The 16,280-nt window shown below is 48.4% G+C and overlaps 1 protein-coding gene across 5 annotated transcripts in view; it reads right to left on the bottom strand.

Moving 5' to 3' along the window:
* Positions 1–16,280, bottom strand: part of PTPRF (protein tyrosine phosphatase receptor type F) — a 597,274-nt gene that overhangs the window by 445,954 nt on the left and 135,040 nt on the right. For 3 of the 5 annotated variants that reach the window (XM_069227811.1, XM_069227807.1, XM_069227815.1), the window contains exon 2: positions 11,087–11,207. The exons of the other annotated variants lie outside the window; for them this stretch is intronic. The gene's annotated coding sequence lies outside the window, so the exon portion shown is untranslated. The remainder of the gene's footprint in view (positions 1–11,086; positions 11,208–16,280) is intronic. 5 annotated transcript variants of the gene reach the window in all.

Raw genomic sequence — 16,280 nt, 5'->3', positions numbered from 1 at the left:
GGCTTCACCCCCCGCTAAGACAGAGGCAAACTGGACGAATGCTGGACACAGGTAACACTGAAATAACACACTGCCAGGGAGTCCAAAACAACAAGGTATCAGACACCCGAGCACTGGTGGGAGACAGCAGACTCCCAAATACTGACAGGTATCAGACACCCGAGCACTGGTGGGAGACAGCAGACTCCCAAATACTGATAGGTACCAGACACCCGAGCACTGGTGGGAGACAGCAGAATCCCAAATACTGATAGGTAATAGACACCGAGCACTTGTAGGAGACAGCAGACACCCAGATACTGATAGGTATCAGACACCCGAGCACTGGTGGGAAACAGCAGACACCCAAATACTGATAGGTAATAGACACCGAGCACTGGTGGGAGACAGCAGACACCCAAATACTGACAGGTATCAGACACCCGAGCACTGGTGGGAGACTGCAGACACTAAAATACTGATAGGTAATAGACACCCATCCACTGACGGGTGACAGCAAACACCCAAATACCGACAGGTAAAATAACACCAAGGACTGACGGTTGACAGCAGACACCTAAACACTGATGTGTGACTGCAACATATTGATAGGTAATAGGCACCCAACCACTGACGGATGACAGCAGACACCCAAATACAGACAAGTAATGGATAACCGAGCACTGACGGGTGACAGCAGACACCCAAATACAGACAGGCAATAGACACCGGGCACTGACGGGTGACAACAGACACCCAAATACCAACAGGTAGCATCAGACACCCAGAGATGGATAACACGCACCCTCACACTGTGTGCACCAGGCCTAAACCCAGTCTTGGGATCCCATCATGCACCGCTCCAGGAAGCAGACAGACTGCAGGTCTCAGCAATGCAGCATTATTGAGCTAAATTTAGCCGAATATATTGAATAATACTGGAATTAGTCAAAAAGATAGAGCGCGCGCTCCTCCAGGGTTTCAGCCCTGTACTCCGTGACCCAATTAGCGCTTCTGAAACATTTACCAGGTTTTTCCATGTTTTTAATTGGAAGCGCAAAGAGCGGGGGGGGGGTCCCGCAGAACTTGGGCTCCTGTGGCGGAACAGGAATATTGCACTCTTAATAGCGTGTTTGTGCTGCCGTTATAGCGCTACACGTGCATCACTGCCTGCCCTAGGCACCTTCGAGTCTCAGTGCCATCGCAGCGCCGCATCAAGCCTCTGTCCTGCTGCGTGGCGCTATGAGCTCCGACGCTTTTTGGGTAGATTTCCGCTATACAAATATCACATACACAGAAGGTGTCCCTCAGTGGCATCACAGGGCCACGCGCACCCCATCTCCTGCCTTTAGGCACTTCTGGCTTTCAGGGACTCGTCGGGGCCATGACAGTGCCTCATGAGCCTGGCCTCCTGCTTCCAGACGCTATATCACGGAAGTGTTGCTTCCACCAGAACACTGGTTGAGGCACTATCAGGTCTGAGGCGTCCCGCAATGCCTCTACTGAGCCTCACCGCCCACCTCAATGAGCAGTGCAGCACGAGTTGTTAATTACCGTTCATCCTGCTACTAACCCTAGACCGGTGCCCCTGCAATTATGCAAATGTGCGGCGGTTTTCGCATAATTACAGATTTGCTGCATTTGCCCCATAATCTGCAGATTTAACCCCAAAAAAATTGTAGCTCAAATGGTCAAAAGTTACTAAAAGTGCAGCACCATGCATTGCCGCGCAGTGAAAGGCCCTTTGCAAAACTGGACTGGTCACGTTTTTGTTGCTTATTGCTACATTTGGGTATTAAAATGGTACTAACGAGGTGCAACGAATGCCCAGACAGTGTTATCAAACTGAAAAATGTGAAATAATTTAAATATTATTACAAATTGTGCCACATTATTCTGCATAATTTACCTTTTCCTGCTGTATGATTTACTAAACTCTACCGCATAATCTGGCCATCCCCTGCCACATAATTCAAGTGGTCCTGCCCTAGACAGAGCGGGATATGTAACCCCTGCTCCGGATAGGCCTTTCTAGTTACTCATGGGAGACTAACAGCCAGGGACACTGCAATTATTCAGCAGGAGAAGGCCAAGTTATGCGACAGGGTTGAGTAAATTATGCGGCAAGAAAATGCAAATTATGCAACATATAATGTGGCACATTTTGTAATACTATTTCAACTGTTTCAAACTTGGTAACACTGACAACGAGGAAGATACTCATAGGATATGGGCGCTCACAGATAGTCCAAAGAATAGATAACACATTTAGTTCATGGCACGGTGCTTCTGACAAGAGGATCTCCCTCAATCCTCCAATGTTTCCAGAGAAACGCAATAGCATACAAACAAGAGTCGTAGCACTCGTGGTATAAAGACAGAGTTAGAAGTTGTTCGTATGTTCAGTCTTCTTCGTAAATTATCAACCAAACTTATGTTTATATCACAGTCCGAGTTTTATTAGTACTGTACAACAATCCTCCACAAGAACAGCTTATTTGAATGTTCAGATATCCTCCAAAAGAACAGCCATTGGTACTGTTCAACAATCCTCCACAAGAACAGCCATTGGTACTGTTCAACAATCCTCCACAAGAACAGCCTATTTAAATGTTCAGATATCCTCCAAAAGAACAGCCAACACGTGTTTCATCCTCTGAGAAGCATCTCTCATTGAGGACTTCATCAGGGCTTACTGTACTTCATAAGTTCAAAAATATCATATCGTTCAGTATTCTTCAAATATACTGAACGATATGATATTTTTGAACTTATGAAGTACAGTAAGCCCTGATGAAGTCCTCAATGAGAGATACTTCTCAGAGGATGAAACACGTGTTGGCTGTTCTTTTGGAGGATATCTGAACATTTAAATAGGCTGTTCTTGTGGAGGATTGTTGAACAGTACCAATGGCTGTTCTTTTGGAGGATATCTGAACATTCAAATAAGCTGTTCTTGTGGAGGATTGTTGTACAGTACTAATAAAACTCGGACTGTGATATAAACATAAGTTTGGTTGATAATTTACGAAGAAGACTGAACATACGAACAACTTCTAACTCTGTCTTTATACCACGAGTGCTACGACTCTTGTATGTAAACTTGGTAACACTGTCTGGGCATTGGTTGCACTTAATTAGTACCGGATTAACACCCAACTATAGCAATAAGCAACAAAAATTTTACCAGTCCAGATTTGGAAAGGGTCATCCGTCATACGGCAAGACATATTGTTTTAAAGCGCTTGTAAAGGATGGCTTTTCTAATCCACTCAGCTAACCACATAAAATATAGTTCTGTTCTTTGAAGCAGGCATATTAACCCTCTAAGCTACTTTATGGGGAGTCTGGACAAAACTCCCATCTCTCTCTCTAGCAGGAACATTAATCACACAATATATCTTGACATTTTAATGGTTTCCTGAAGGCTGGACTCACAAGGAACTTTTCAGCAGGTGCTTTTCAATTGCAAGCTCGGTAAGTCATTGCTAAACACAGCGCCCCCCCCTGAGGTCAGTGCCCCCCAATCCAGGTCAGCAACCAGTGCGTTGCACCACTTGCACTGCCCTAAAGCTGGCCCTGTTTGGCAGATTTCACAGGGGCCTGTGCCTGCGAGTAGGAGGAGAGCGGTGACTTGAAGAGAACATATTCCACCTGGAATAAGTTTCACGTAACACCACCAGCACACACCAGGTGGACATGAACAGTGCTTATTTTGAGCCGGTGGTTTCCGGTGCTCGGCACCAGCACTTAAATCTCAACACCAGCATTAATGACAGTTCACCACATGGTGGCGCTGTTTTGTCTAGTTCTGAGACAAGTACAATTATAGTGTTTGATCATTCGATATACATTAAAAGTGACAATGCAGAGAATCCCACACCATTCTCACAGCTTTGGGTGGCCTGGAATAGTCTGAATTGTCGCACTTGTAGGAGTCCGATGGGTAGTAATTGTGTTCGTATTGTTATGGGTAGCGCTGCCGAGGGTAATCGATGGCACAAGCTGCAGTGGTCTCCTGAGAATGGTCCTGGAACTTTTTTTTTTACAAATTAGTCACTGGACATGAGGGCTTGAATCTGTGACCGGGATCTCAGTTCTACCACTTTTAAGGCTAGTTTTGACTGCTGGGAGACAGTCCCCCATTATGGACCCATTATGGTCACCCCTGTGTGACGTTCCTCATCAGATGCACACACCTGACCAAAGTCCACTCATGTGGCTGGTGGAGAGGTGGGGCTGGAGGGGACAAGAGAGCCATGAGGGACTCTGCTGTCCAGTGCGGTCGAAACTAACGCCAGACTTTCTCCGAGATGTCAAACCAATTTTTCATGAGTTTTGTGGTTAACTGGTCAAAGGTCTCCAAAAGTCCAGGAAGGGGAATGCTCTAGGTCTGCCTTGTCCTCCCTCAGCCCCAGAGCAACCCCCGGGTATTCACGATGGTGTCTGTACCTCTCGCAGGGCGGAAGCCTACCAGGCATCCGCCTGATGTCACATCCGCTCAGAGCTGCTCGTTTACTTCCGCCTGCAGCAGCATCACTGAACATGGAAGGGTGGAAACAGGCTCTAAATGTGCAGTGTGGGAAGGGTCCAGGTTTTGTTTACCACAGGGGGAGCTAGAGCTTGTTTAGGATGCATAAGGGAGCAGCCTTTGCAGGGAGGAGTTTAATACGAACCGCAGAGGATGAAGGTTGAATTGGCCCCTTTACCGTTGTCTCCAGCAGCCAATCACGGTCACTAACATTACCTGAGGCCCGGCCTTCACCTCAGCAAAGCCCAGCAGTATCTCCCATCACCCGCAGACGTGCAACCCTCGGAAACATGGGGTTCGTCAAACAGTCCTCCTCATGACATCATTACTGGGAAGATTGCCAGCGAAAACGAGTTCGTGCTTTCCTTATGCGCCAATTAATAGGCATACATGCGCATGACCAATGCTTTCATTGATTAAACCTGCCCCCAAACGGAGGCAAACACCGACCCGCGTGCGACGCACACACACGGTAACCAGCAGAGAACACTCAGGGACCAAAGAACCAGGCACTCACAAAGACCATTTAGGGGAATACGGCCTGCTGGCGAAATTGTTCACAAGAACCATTAAACTCGATTTCAAGCCATTGTGTGATCCTGGGCAAGTACATTCATCTCCAATAGACTATCTTCACAGAACGGCCAGACCTGGGAAAGTGGGGCACGCTTCTAGTGCTCTATTTAAAACCGATTGCAAAAACCTGAAGAAAAGGCTTACACATTTTTACCCAAAAAACAGATGCTCAAACTGTGAGAGTTAGGCGCAAAACACACAAAATATATGATTAGTATAGAAAGCAACAACCGGAAGGAACAAACCACCATACAGGAAGCCAGCTGGCACACGTTGAAGATTCAATTGACAACAAGAATTTATTGGACCCGAGTGAGAAACTCCTCATTGGTATCCAGAATGTAATACCTCGCCAGGTGGCATCAAACTGGGTACAACACACTCTCCTTTCGGTGAACCTCAGACCTTTAATACAGAACACACAATATGCAGGGGGTTCCTATGTGCTCTGACCATTAAGCACCTGCGCAAAGGCAAATCACAGGACTAAACAAGCACTAGCAAAGGTAACAAGTCTGGATTTTTGTTACAAGAAGAGTTTGGCAATACTTGAGCAAGACTGTGTGTTGCCCCGACTGTCCTAAAATAAACTCCCACAATGAAGCAAAGTCCTGAGTTACAATATTAAAAAAGAAAGAAAGTGCAGGTGGGGTAGTGTTCAACACAAAACACAATGGGGGTCATTCTGACCATGGCGGTAAAATCTGCCAGGGCCAACGACCGCGGGAGCACCGCCAACAGGCTGGCGGTGCTCCCATGGGCATTGTACCGCCGCGGTCAGAAACGGAAAACCGGCGGTGTACCGCCAGTTTCCCGCTGCCCTGGGGAATCCTCCATGGCGGCGCAGCTTGCTGCGCTGCCATGGGGATTCCGACCCCCATACCGCCATCCTGTTCCTGGCGGTTTTGGCCGCCGGGAACAGAATGGCGGTATGGGGTGCCGTGGGGCCCCCGTAACAGGGCCCCACAAAGATTTTCAGTGTCTGCCATGCAGACACTGAAAATCGCGACGGGTGCAACTGCTCCCGTCGCACCCCTTCCACTCCGCCGGCTCCATTCGGAGCCGGCATCCTCATGGAAGGGTTTTTCCCGCTGGGCTGGCGGGCGGCCTTCTGGCGGTCGCCCGCCAGCCCAGCGGGAAACCCAGAATACCCGTGGCGGTCTTTTGACCGCGCAGCGGTATTCTGGCGGTCCCAGCCAGGCCGGCGGCTTCTGCCGCCAGCCGGGGTCAGAATGACCCCCAATATCATGTAAAACAACAGTGTGAGAAAAATTTGGATAAAAATAATTTAATCACAATAATATATACACGTGTTGGTCATAGAGTCAGGCACTGGACCTAACCAGTCACTGTAAAGCACTCTCAACTCAATATGATGGGTTTTTTAATGTTGTCAACGTTTCGACCCATTGGAACCAAGTAGCCGGTCATCATCAGGACAGGAAAATTAACTTGCAACTGAAGCAATAAAACCTGGGCCCAAAAGAGAGCCCGGGCACTCAGTATCATGGATCATTAATGAAGCCTCAAAGTGCAGCATCAGAGGTTATTAGAGTCTTTACTAGACTGGAAATTGTTTTATTGAATGTTAAAGTTATTATTATGCTATTCTATCAGACAATCTTACTAAGATTTAAAACAAGACTTTATTAAAATCTTACTGGTGAGCTGGATGTGTAAGTACAGCAGGAGACGGAGAAGCTGGCGGTGATAACGATGCTTGGCTAAGTGGTTGAGCAGGTGCAACACTCGTTCTTGTCCTATTTCTGCGATAAAATGGCTCAATTTGACAGCCGACACTGTCCGCTATCTGCTATAAGTGAAGCTGTTTGACGGCAGATCATCACTGGTCACTATCCGCTAGGAAATGAAGCCGCGTGATAGCGGAGAGCGATGGTCTGCCATCTCATGAAGCCAGCGGATAGCAGACCGCCGACTATCCCTTCTGCGCTATAAAATGGAGTCGTCATTTTACAATAATGGGCCAGAACCCGTACCCAACTCCACGACCACACTTCTTTACACTGTTTTATATATTATTGTAGATATTTGTTGCCTTAAATCATTTCGATGTAAGTTGCTCTTGCACTATTTGCTTATGTACTGCATTTGTACGAAGCACGTGCCGCCCGCACTGTACTGAATCGTTTATATTTATAGCATGATTTCTCTTCCATAATGATGTTAAGTGTGTGGTACCTAAATTCGAACATAAGTTATTTCACTGTGGTACATCTCTCAATCTCAAGTTGTTTTACACACCTCCGGAATTGTTTTTTTAAGAAGAACCATTCCCAATTTTGCTTTAAACAAAGTAAATCCATGAAATAGCACACACCTACTCTCTTCTAAGAAAAGGACTACTTCACCCCATCACTGAAGTGTAGGACAGTGTAACCATCCATTACATGCCATGACCTTGACGAACAGCCCATCCAAGCAATGGCAAACTATGAAAAACACATGAAAACCAGTGGCTGAAAGGGGCTGGACCGAAGACCATTCCCTCTCTCTGCACTTAGAGTAAGTTTTTGAATAATTGATGATGTGGTTTTGGAAACACCTAAAATTATCAGTAACCAGACCTAAAGGGTACAGAAACTTGAAAGTAGCACTTTAGTAGGACGCTCGAAGCAGTGGAAGGAAACTCAAACAACCATTGGGATAGGGTCAAGTGGCAATGTAAAATCCGATGGATAAGCACTGTGGTGGTGCCACGTATCAATGTGAAATTGTAAACAGAAAGTACCAGGGCACTCAAATGAATAAGTCCACAGTGAGCAGAAATCCAGAAATTTAAATTCTTAATGTTGGAAACACAGAAAACATAAATGTTCAGAGACAGCCAACATGTGTTTCGTCCAGCAGGACTTTTTCAAGGCAAAAAAGTTATATTTTTCACTGTGCAGAAGCACGAAAATTGTCCAAAGCAAACTATACAACAAATTTGGTTTCTGGGTCCAAACGACAGTTTCTTAGTTACAGGAAAACGTGGGTCCTGTGTGATGTAAGGCTATGTATGCCAAACATCCGAAGTCTTGTGGGTAGTCCGTGGTGGGGCCCTGAGAAGCCCAAACACCTGTACTCTCTCTCCCGGTCCCGAGAGAGTCAGACGGAGCCGGTATTGGTATGCGCGCGTTATGTGAGCCATCAATGTGAAACCGGATGGCAACATGGGCAGCCGTCACAATACAGCCATGTCAGGTATTGAAACTGGAGGAAAGCATGCAAACCGCTTGGATACCGCCTCCCCAAGTAGAGGAATTGGAAGAAAATGTGGATCTCTGTCACGAATGAGTCATGTCATTTGATGATAATGAATGAAAACACGGACCACTGTCGTGACAGAGCCTTGTCACGGTAACAGCTAGGGCCATGTCTTTAGTCACAAGTTTGAAACATTGGGCCGTATCATGACCTATCAATAGAATAGCAAAATAGGGGGCTGTCTCAATATGAGCACAGCATGAGCAGAATTCATTGCACTTGTTGCAAATGGAGCCTAGTGGGGTGGCTTCAGTTTAAAAATGATCAAACCAACGGGAGAGCCTTGAAATATGACCTTGGCATGTGTTGTTGTGGAGAAATGCTACACAACACTTGGAAGCTGTTGTGATCTAGCCACGACATAATAAAATTGACCCAACAGTTGGATCACATTGTGTCCTGAAATGATCAAGGTCAAAACTGATTAAACTGCTGGAAACCGATGGAATGGAATGCAGCATCGCCATGGTTACGTAGGTGAAACACTTGGAGTAGTGGTCAGGGCATTGGGGGAAACCTGGCAGAAAGTCAAAAGGAGATGCATATATTATTGGAAATATAAAGCAACCAGTGGTAGGTGGCTAACTGGGTCACGTGACGTGCTAAGGGAGGCACAATAACCTTTTCCTAATCACATGAAAAGTGGACGACATTTGTGTGCGACTAAGGTTCTCGCATCTTACATCTGCAAGCGTGACCATACACTTCCAACAATTGAGGCAGCTGAAACGTATCGGCATACAACCCACACCAAACAAGTCCGCCACGACACAGCGATGCACTGAAACACAATATCCATCCGGCGTACAACAACACACACCAAACAAGTCCACCATGACACAGCGATGCACTGAAACACAATATCCATCCGGCATACAACACACACCAAACAAGTCCGCCACGACACAGCGATGCACTGAAACACAATATCCATCCGGCATACAACACACACCAAACAAGTCCGCCACGACACAGCGATGCACTGAAACACAATATCCATCCGGCGTACAACAACACACACCAAACAAGTCCGCCACGACACAGCGATGCACTGAAACACAATAGCCATCCGGCGTACAACAACACACACCAAACAAGTCCGCCACGACACAGCGATGCACTGAAACACAATAGCCATCTGGCATACAACACACACCAAACAAGTCCGCCACGACACAGCGATGCACTGAAACACAATATCCATCCGGCGTACAACAACACACACCAAACAAGTCCGCCACGACACAGCGATGCACTGAAACACAATATCCATCCGGCGTACAACAACACACACCAAACAAGTCCGCCACAACACAGCGATGCACTGAAACACAATATCCATCCGGCGTACAACAACACACACCAAACAAGTCCGCCACGACACAGCGATGCACTGAAACACAATATCCATCCGGCGTACAACACACACCAAACAAGTCCGCCACGACACAGCGATGCACTGAAACACAATATCCATCCGGCGTACAACAACACACACCAAACAAGTCCGCCACGACACAGCAATGCACTGAAACACAATATCCATCCGGCGTACATCAACACACACCAAACAAGTCCACCACGACACAGCGATGCACTGAAACACAATATCCATCCGGCATACAACACACACCAAACAAGTCTGCCACGACACAGCGATGCACTGAAACACAATATCCATCCGGCGTACAACAACACACACCAAACAAGTCCGCCACAACACAGCGATGCACTGAAACACAATATCCATCCGGCATACAACACACACCAAACAAGTCCGCCACGACACAGCGATGCACTGAAACACAATATCCATCCGGCGTACCACAACACACACCAAACAAGTCCGCCACAACACAGCGATGCACTGAAACACAATATCCATCCGGCGTACAACAACACACACCAAACAAGTCCGCCACGACACAGCGATGCACTGAAACACAATATCCATCCGGCGTACAACACACACCAAGAAAGTCCAACACAACTGGGTGATGCACTGAAATCTATGGTATGTATCCAGGGACATTTTAAGGATTTTTGGGGCCCTGGGTCAAACGTATTTTGGGGGCCCTTTTTGGAAGAGCTTTGAATTTATGGTTCAATTTCAGCTCTTTCATGCCCTCTTTGTCCAGGGCACTGCTCCAAATCATAAATATGTTCACATCTAATATTTAGGGATTGTAACATGTTTTTAAAAGCGGAATACAGTACAGTTTACTAATATTACTACAAATAATCTGCGAGCCCCTCGCATTTCTTATATGTGAGGTCCTGTTTCGATCTGAATTTTTTTTTCTCGACTGTTGTGTGGAAGTCTATTACAGATATTTTGCAGAAGAATATTGTATTTTTATCAACACCACGCATCACCCACATTAAAAATACATTAAATGAAAGCAGTATTTAAAAAAAATCTATGTGTAAGACTCATTCAAGGTCATCGGGACAGGCTTGCCTGCAGAAGAGAGCCGGCTATATCAGGGGCCACCCAATGCCAGGGGCCCCTTTGCCCAGGCCTTGAAACGTCTCTGTATATATTGGTGTACAACACCACACACCAAGCACGTCCGACACAACTCACTGATGCAGTGAAACACACGATATCCATCAGGCGTACAGCACCACACACCACGCGAGCCCGACACGAGTGGGTGATTTCACGCCACCTCCATCGGGCGCACCACACACATGGGGAGCTCCAATCTGAGCCCAGAGGCTTGCACCTACCGCAGCCGGCGCGTGGACCGTCCGTCTGCCCCCTCTTACAGGTCGCCACCGAGGCCCATCCGTGGGAGGTCGCTCGCCCGTGGCGTTGGCACCGGAGGACTGTCCTGGGACCACCGTGAGCCTGTAGAGTAAAGAGGAAAGGCTGGGTGAGCGGGAGGGGAGGGAAACTTCACGCACGAGACACAACAGGTCCATTGCACCATCATAAGAGAGCGAACCAGACACACTCACAAGATAAACACATATCACGTGCTTGAAATGCAAGTTTAAATACACAAGCGAGAAGGGGGTGATGACACCTACGAGTTAATGCACGTTTTTTGAGTTGTAGCGCTATCAGCTCACACGAGCCACCTGCAGTACTTTAACACATTTTACAATGTAGCTAAAAAACACATATTGCTCGTTTGTAGCCTGAGAGCTGGGCGGGGAGTGCCTGTGGCGCGTTAATGGTGCCACAGAGAGCCACTGAGCGCTGTGTCACGGTCACCCTTGATCCCACAGAGTGTGTACCCTCGTTTAGAGCTCAGCTGTTGGTGAAAGATGGGGTTCACGGAGACTGTGGCCTCCGTTTCCAGGCTTGTGTTACACACGCAGCGAACACTGAGCACTGCACGAGCAAGTGAGTTCATTTCAGACTGCTGCATAGCACCCACATACCTGAATTAGTTTCTTGGCGCTTCAGCATGCAAAAGTAACAATAAAGAGATGTTCTCAGCTTAAAAGTGTTTTAAATGAAACGTTCTGAAGAGGGTACTTGTTCCAGAGAGACTGTGCTCACACCGAGAGGGCCCAGCCTCCATAAGTCGCTTCTGAAACAGAGGGGCGGTCAGAAAATCTTGACCCAAAAGCTTCTTTCTGGGCAAAGAGGGAGATTTAGCAGAACTCAGTGCGGTTTATTGGCGGGGGTACTGTGCATCCGGACCGAGGTGCATCTGCGGAGCTCTGTGGTGTGGGCAGCGGTGCCCAGCAGATCAGGACTGAGGTGCATTCACGGAACTCCGAAGTGTGGGCAGCGGTGCACTGCAGGACTGAAGTACTTCCATAGAGCTCTGTGGTGTGGGGAGGGGTGCACTGCAGGACTGAAGTACTTCCATAGAGCTCTGCGGGGCAGGTCTGGTGTACTGCAGATCAGGACTGAGGTGCATCCCCAGAGCTCTGTGGTGTGGGTAGGGGTGCCCTGCAGGTCAGGACTGAGGTGCATTCACAGAGCCCTGTGGTGTGGGCAGCGGTGCTCTGCAGATCAGGACTGAGGTGCATCCACAGAGCTCTGTGGTGTGGGTAGGGGTGCCCTGCAGATCAGGACTGAGGTGCATCCACGGAGCCCTGTGGTGTGGGTAGGGGTGCACTGCAGGTCAGGACTGAGGTGCATCCACGGAGCTCTGTGGTGTGGAGAGGGGTGCCCTGCAGGTCAGGACTGAGGTGCATTCACGGAGCTCTGTGGTGTGGGCAGCGGTGCACTGCAGATCAGGAGTGAGGTGCATCCACAGAGCTCTGTGGTGTGGGGAGGGGTGCACTGCAGGACTGAGGTACTTCCTTAGAGCTCTGCGGGGCAGGTCAGGTGCACTGCAGATCAGGACAGATGTGGATCCCCAGAGCACTGTGGTGTGGGTAGGGGTGCACTGCAGATCAGGAGTGAGGTGCATCCCCAGAGCTCTGTGGTGTGGGTAGGGGTGCCCTGCAGATCAGGACTGAGGTGCATCCACGGAGCTCTGTGGTGTGGGTAGGGGTGCACTGCAGATCAGCACAGGACTGAGGTGCATCTGCGGAGCTCTGTGGTGTGGGTAGGGGTGCACTGCAGGTCAGGATCGAGGTGCGTCTGCGGAGCCCTGTGGTGTGGGTATGGGGTGCTCTGCAGATCAGCACAGGACTGAGGTGCATCTGCGCAGCTCTGTGGTGTGGGTAGGGGTGCGCTGCAGGTCAGGATCGAGGTGCATCTGCGGAGCCCTGTGGTGTGGGCCGCGGTGCACTGCAGGACTGAGGTACTTCCATAGAGCTCGGCGGTGCGGGTCTGGTGTACTGCAGATCAGGACAGATGTGCATCCACGGAGTTGTGAGGTGTGGGTAGAGGAGCACTGCAGGTCAGGACTGAGGTGCATCCTCAGAGCTCTGTGGTGTGGGACTGAGGTTCACTGACAGATCACAGTGCAGGTTTCCTGCACTTGAAGGCAGGGCCTCTGCGGGTCAGGACTGAGGTGCATTCGCAGAGCTCTGTGGTAGGGTTGCTGTGGGTCATGGCTGTGGTGTGCGTATGGGTGCACTGCAGATCGGGATTGTGGTGCATCCACGGAGCTCTGTGGTGTGGGTATGGGGTGCACTGCAGGTCAGGACCGAGGTGCATCTGCAGAGCTCTGTGGTGTGGAGAGGGGTGCCCTGCAGGTCAGGACCGAGGGGCATCCGGGGAGGTCTTTGTTGTGGTGTGCCGCAGGTCAGGACCGAGGTGCATCCGCGGAGCCCTGTGGTGTGGGTAGGGGTATACTGCAGGTCAGGACTGAGGTGCATCCCCGTAGCACTGTGGTGTGGGTAGGAGTGCACTGACAGATCCGATGCGTGTTTCCTGCACTGGAATGCAGGGGCGCTTTGACTCAGGGCGGAGGTGCATCCGTGGAGCCCTGTGGTGTGGGTATGGGGTGCACTGCAGATCAGCACAGGACTGAGGTGCATCTGCGGAATCCTGAGGTGTGGGTAGGGGTGCACTGCTGGTCAGGACCAAGGTGCATCAGCGGAGCTCTGTGGTGTGGGGTGCTGCAGGTCAGGACTGAGGTGGATCTGGAGCCCTGTGGTGTGGGTAAGAGTGCACTGACAGATCCCGGTGCATGTTTCCTGCACTGGAATGCAGGGGCGCTTTGAGGCAGGACGGAGGTACATCCGTGCAGCCCGTGCAGTACATTAATACTCAACAAACAGAACAATAGAACCGCTCTTTCAAGACTGCAGGTTTTCACGGTTGTCATGGATACCGGCGCACTTGGCAGGTACTCTGCTCTTCCAGGATTTCTGAAGCTTCTTATATTTTTCATGACTTTGCCCCTGCTTAATATTTTTCAAGCATCACAGCAATGCGCTTAGCAAGGCCTGGTCTGGGGCGGCACGTGCTACCGCTCTGAGGCGCCATCTTCTGAGATATGCCAGTTCCATACAGGTAGCATTGTCATACAGGTAACATTTCCTTGCAGACGTTGTCCTTACACAAGGGTCTTATCTCCAGAGAAGCCATTTACTCACCGCTGGCACCTCTCTCCAGATAACATCTTCTCACAGGTGTCACCTTCCTACAAATAACGTGAGAAGCCATCTTCTCACAGGTGTCCCCTCCCTACAGAAAACATCTTGTAGAAGTCAATTCTGTCCACCGGGAATCAGGATACAAAACCACAGACCAGCCGGCTCCTCTAAAGAAATCTATGCTTTAATGATAATCAAAAAGATATGTGTACACGGAGACTGAACATGCAAACCATGCTCGAACAGTCCGAACAAGGAAGTAATACAGGATCTTTTATAGAATTAAAATGCAGACACATTAATACATTTCATTGGTTCTTGATATTGACTTAGGATTAATTTTGCTATACAGCACACGTGATTTATCATTTATTCTTCATAACGCTCCATATAAGGGTTAGAATCATAGACAATGTCCTCTTAATCAAATGTCTCGTGATACAGCTATATGTGGAGAAAGAGGAACCATAAGTTCATACGTTAGTACTTTTAGTAGTGAGGATTTCGCAAGCTAGCATGCGGTGGTGTCTTGTGATGGCCGTCAGCTTAACAAGCCTTGCAACATAATGCGTTTCAAGCACAATAGACATTTCTTCAAGGCCTAGCTAATTTAACATTGTAAGGTGTTCGACAGAAGCAGGCCTGTATTTTCATTGTGTATCACAGGGCCCACTAGGCCCAAGGTGGATCCAGGAGAATGTGATTCCACATTCCGCCCTCTGATACCCAATGAAAACACTCAATGACAATCTAAATAGCATGATGGACAGGTGTCATTTCAATAGCATCATCTTTCCTGGCCTCCTCCTCATGCCTTCTCTTGCGATGGTGCTCAGTGTCCTTATGACACATTTTCTTCATTAACATGGACAAACAGGAAGGGCACACCCTTATCAGCACACACAGTGTTATTAATCCCACTATTCCCACCACCAGTACTTCTATCAGCCAGGCTCCCCAACCACGGACCCATGCTGCAATGTCATTTAGTATTCCTCCTACGTCCGTCACATCCGCCACTTTCCTTGCTCCCTCTTCTACCTTCTTTATTTCCCCTATTGCCTTCCTCACATTTCCACTGTTGTCCGGTATATATACACAACATTCCTGGTGGATCACGTGACATACACCACCGGCTTTTGCTAGAATGACGTCTAACGTAAGTCTGTTCTGTATTACAACAGCTCTTAAGTCTGTAAGTTCTTCAGTAATGTTACCTAGGGCTGCTGCTGTAGAACTTGCTAATGTTTCCACCAATTCTGCCAATTTGTGTATTTGATATTCTGAATGCGCTATCCCTAATGGCATCACAAATACTCCTTCCACTGCTATGAACCTATCCAACCAAGTAGGTGTCCTCCTTCTTCGTACCCTTCTGGGTGCCCCTTGTGTTGCGTTTGTTAAATTGGTTATATGCAACAGTCGGGGTAGTACGAATGGCAGGTAGCGGGTAGTACGAACGCCAGGTAGCAGGAGCCCAAAGCTGCTGTGAGGAGCCATCTTCTCACAGGTCTCAACTCCCTACAGATAACATCTTCTCAGAAGGGTCTTCTGTGAGGAGCCATCTTCTCACAGGTGTCACCTCCAAAAATGTGAATCTTTACATACGGGGCTTCTGCATACCGGCACCCTCTCCCGACAAGAGGCAGCTCTCTACAGGTGCCGTCTACTAACATGAACACGTCCCTATAGGTATCATCTATACACAAAGGTCTACGCTCTAAAGTACTGCATCAAAATTCAAAAACTAACACCCTAATCAAAACACTTCTCAATTATTAGTTATAAAAAATAAACACCTCGAAAATGAAACATCTTCCAAAATGTTTGGCACCAAAATAAGAGCGGAGTACAATGGGCTAAATGTACAGGTGTTAAGGGTAAGGGTGACCTACCCGTACAGGGATTACAGGTGGTAGGATGAGTTATTGGGCGATAGGTCTAAATGTGAAAGGTTTGGAGCAAAGGG

This window comes from Pleurodeles waltl, chromosome 4_1 (assembly GCF_031143425.1).
Source record: "Pleurodeles waltl isolate 20211129_DDA chromosome 4_1, aPleWal1.hap1.20221129, whole genome shotgun sequence".
Lineage (NCBI taxonomy): Eukaryota > Metazoa > Chordata > Amphibia > Caudata > Salamandridae > Pleurodeles > Pleurodeles waltl.
Note: the sequence above shows the minus strand (reverse complement) of the source record. Positions and strands in the feature narration are given on the sequence as shown.